Raw genomic sequence first — 4,564 nt, 5'->3', positions numbered from 1 at the left:
TAGTTGGCTTTGTGCATGCTACCTGTGCTGCTACTGAAAAATAATCGTCTCTCGTCCTTCTTTTCTGTATTTCGAGTGGTGAATGCTAACATAAATATATGTGGTGTTTTCGCTGTAAACCACCATTTAAATGTTTAGCGGAATGTGGGAGTGGGAGGAGTTCGCTAGCGGAACGCCGGAGCCAGACAGGTTAAAACCTCTGACTGCAACACTTCTGCTTCTTGACTGAAAGAGGGCACAAGCCATTAATCAGATGTGTCAGTTCAAGTGAGTCAGTGATTATTGATTACAATGAGATAAAGGATCATCAAAGACATTGTCTGAACATCATCATCATCATCAAGTCAACACTGCATCAGATGGATATTGCTCAAAAGACCAGACACCAACAGCAGAATATGATGCTATCTATATACTGTTACTTCATAGAGAGGAACTCTAGAAAAGCCTGAGATGTTTGAAGAGAGAGTGAAGCTCTGTCTGAATGGGATGTTTCAGTTCCTGTCCTCTCAGTAGAGAGAGTGAAGCTCTGTCTGAATGGATGTTCAGTTCCTGTCCTCTCAGTAGAGAGAGTGAAGCTCTGTCTGAATGGGATGTTTCAGTTCCTGTCCTCTCAGTAGAGAGAGTGAAGCTCTGTCTGAATGGAATGGTTCAGTTACTGTCCTCTCAGTAGAGAGAGTGAGGTTCTTGTACGGCCGTGTAAACAAATGTAATCACTGTGGTATTCGGACGAGGAACCAAGCTCATAGCTACTGGTGAGTTCCCTTCTAATGTTTTAATCTACAGAATATGTTTTGTTTCTAATGTACTGTTGGTCAGATATATATATTTTTAAATGTTTATTTAATAAAATGTCATTTATATTCACTGATTTAATATTTTGCACCTGCTTTAATCCTGTCTCGTATGTTGTTTGTAAATTACTTATGAAACAGTTTGATGACAGTGTTAATGTCTCTGGTTGGTCTGCTCTGTTCATGTTTTATCATTCATATCTTGTGTTTCTGTTGTCTATATAACTCAATGTAAAGAGATCTTTCATCTCCAGAAATTTTATCCAGCTCAATTCTTAGACAAATATATATATTTTTTAATCCCATTTCCTTGTGAATTATTTGTATTTTACAGTTAAAATGTCCACATTTCGTTCAGCTTTTAGCATTTTAGTCTTCCAGAGCTGTGATGTAATATTATAAATAATGTATTAATAAATTGCTCTGTCTCTCATTTTAAAACCTTAACACCGTATGATTCCTTCTATCAATGTCATTGTGAACATAATGAAGAGCAGTTCTCTATTTAATTGCTCTTAATGCAGGGTGTATTGGTAATGATACCCACATGTACTGAAATATAAACTGTTATCCATTGTGTTTTCTTCTCATCCCATCCGTTGACTACTTTCTACAGATGGAGATCTTGCTACACCTGCTGTGACTCTGTTCCCTCCATCCACTGAAGACCTCAAGTCCAGCAGAGCAACACTGGTGTGTCTGACTAGTAACCTGTCTCAGAAGTCCAAGGGGTTGGCAGATGTCAGATGGATGTCTAACAGTGAATCAGTGACAGAAGATGTTTCTACCAGCCCTGCTGAGCAGCAACCAGACAAAACCTTCAAGATCAGCAGCTATCTGACCATTCAGACTGCAGAGTGGGATAAGGGCGTGGTTGTCGTGTCTTTACTATCATTAAATTGAAGACTTATAGTTTTTATCAAAGATTCTCTGTAATTAGTTATTACGCGTTCAACTGATTAATAACGTAACTAATTAACTAGGAAGTTGGGGCACCAAGGAAAAATATTCAGATTACAAAGTTATCATTACCTAAAATAACTTTTCAGATATTTTATCTGATCAATTAGTCTTCGAATTAATTAATTATTTACTTTACCTCACGTTAGTCTCATTCCAAACGTCGTAAATTGTTGGTTATCTGCACGAACCCAGTCTTCACTATGAGTCATCCATACATCAATTGTCTTAAATCATTTATTTATTACTAACTAAGTAATTCACAGAAATGCATAAACAAACAAACAAACAAATTAAATGTGGTTACAACAAATGATAGGAGAATCGGCCCTAGTGGGCTAAACCGGCATGGCGGCTTGTTAGACAAGAGGGGGAGTGGGGGTCGACTAAGAAGTCACTACAAAGTGATAACTATAACAATTGAGATGCTAATCCTTTGCACATGAACGCTCACTCATTCGGGAACAATTGCAATCAATATATATATATTTACGCTTAGTGTGTCGTCTTGATCGCTGGTGAAAAGTTTGTTTCTGTTGGAGAGTTTCGTCCTCTCTCTCCCTCTCTCTGTCGTGGTTATTGTGGATAGTTCAGAGTGACATTCGTTATAGAATGGATGTTTCGGCGGTTGTCGTTCTTCGCGTTCAATGATACCGAATTCCTAGATGTAGACTAGTAATCAATATCAAAGACTTGTTCTTATTCTGTCGGTATCGATAGTCTAAGAGTTTAACCACGTGGTATGGTTAAAAGATTCAGCAATGGTCTGCAACCTTCTTCCACTCCTAATGGAGAAAAACATGGTCTAGTGATAATTTCTCAAAGTTGGGTTTTTATTCAGAATTGCAGAAAGGGGCTGTCCCAGGATGTCTGACCCTAACTGGGCTCAGGGGCGGTCCTCTGATTTAGTTCAAATCAAAAGTGATTAAATTTTTCTTCATTAAACAGTCCAAAATCATATTGCACAATTATACAAACAGTATCATACTCACTCATTCATCTTATACAACAATTAGATGTAAACCTCATATCTGAGGCTATTATATAAACAGCGGTATGGTAATGTAGCCACACAGTCTCCCGTGAGTTTCCCAAGTTGTGACAAACGGACCAGTTCATTGCTGGAATCTTCACCGATCTTTTATACTTTTCCCGGAACATGAAATTTGTTCGTACCTCAAGTTCTGTGAGGTGGAAGAAATCCCTTTGTTCTCTATGAAAGTGTACCCTCTGCTATACTGTGTGTCCATGAGGAGATTCTCAGGAATTTACGACGTCTCTCTGACCACAGCAACCTAGTTGAAGGAGGAAAGGGGAAGGCAGGGAGTGGCAGGGAGAGGGGGATGGGGCTTGCTGTACCCAAACAGGCAACGTCATGACATGGTGTTCACATGTAAAGTGTCGTTGGGGTCAACATTCTCTGAGAAAGAGATCAGAAAGACTAGTTGTAGTCTGTAAATCAATAGTTTCAGACAATCAATACAACTGGTAGTTCGTTATAGCTTCACAGCGAGTGAAGCTGTTATTTTGTTAGAACGTTTTAGTGATGTTTTGATCCTTGCTTTGCTGTTAAATATAGAAGTTAAAATCTTAACATGGATGATATTGGGCTGAAGTCTGAATGCAGCAGTGAATAGTATGACAATAACCAATGTAATGTCAAATAGTTGTTGAGGGTTGTTTCTCATGACAAGTTACTATTGATGCATTCACTGTACCAGCATCATGTTCTCTAAAACATAACATCTGAAATACTGTCATGATGACTAGGTCTCTCTACTATTGTGAAATGAGTTGAATTACTAATGATTAATAGAGGAATAGTTAGAGCTTTGTTGTATTGTAGATATTAAATAAAGAACATTCTAAAGAACAAGTGTTTGTATTTGAGCATGTTGATGAGCATCAGTGTTAGCAGCACTAAATGAGGGTGAATCTGGATAATGACTGTTTAAATTGAACCAAGACAGAGGAGCCCAGAATCCTTACCTGGTTTATTATCATAAGAAGGATTCTGACCAACCAGTGATGACCTAACAGTTGACTGTAGCCTTACATTGAAGAGCCTGTGGTTAATATGATGGAAATGTAGGCAGAATTTTTCACAGCACTGAATGAGGTGGAATCTGGAAACTATTGAACCAAGATAGAGGGTGGAGGGATGTGGAGTGGAACTATGGACACTTAGAGACACAGAGGAGGGAGAGAAAGTTACAGAAGTTAGGCGGAGAGAAAGAGAAGCATCCAGGTATTTCAGACTAAAACACCGGCCTCCATTTTAACTGAGGATGCAGGAATGACAGGTCAATGTTTAGAGAGTTTGAAGCTGTCATTATTACATGGTTTAAACTGTTCTCTAGTATTAATATTAGATGTTGGACTCAGTATCATTTCAGCATGAATTACAACTGTATAAGTCTGGTCTTCACTTAGTCTCCAATTGGCATCAATCCATGACTAAGTAAACACTCAATGAGGTCCTTTATCTACTTCCCCAGAGTCAGATGAAGATCGCACAATGACTGGAAGTCTATGGGAAACGCTAGTTAACATTGACTGACTAAACTAACTAACTTCCTTCAAACTGGACACAGAGAAATACAAATGGTATGAACAAGTCCATCTGACTCTGGGGAAGTATATAAAGGGCCTCATTGCCAAAATTAGAAGGGATGGTAAAGTATCCCCTTAAGTGGAAGTTAGAATTGGTCCAACATATAGAGGGTCATGTCATGCTGTGTTTCATATTCTGCATCAGTGATCAGAACAGAGGCTGCAGTTCTATCAACGTACAGCAGAGGAGGACATAC

This window comes from Salvelinus sp. IW2-2015, linkage group LG4p (assembly GCF_002910315.2).
Source record: "Salvelinus sp. IW2-2015 linkage group LG4p, ASM291031v2, whole genome shotgun sequence".
In the NCBI taxonomy this organism is placed as follows: Eukaryota; Metazoa; Chordata; class Actinopteri; order Salmoniformes; family Salmonidae; genus Salvelinus; species Salvelinus sp. IW2-2015.
The sequence above is the reverse complement of the archived record's forward strand: the minus strand, read 5'-3'. Positions refer to the sequence as shown.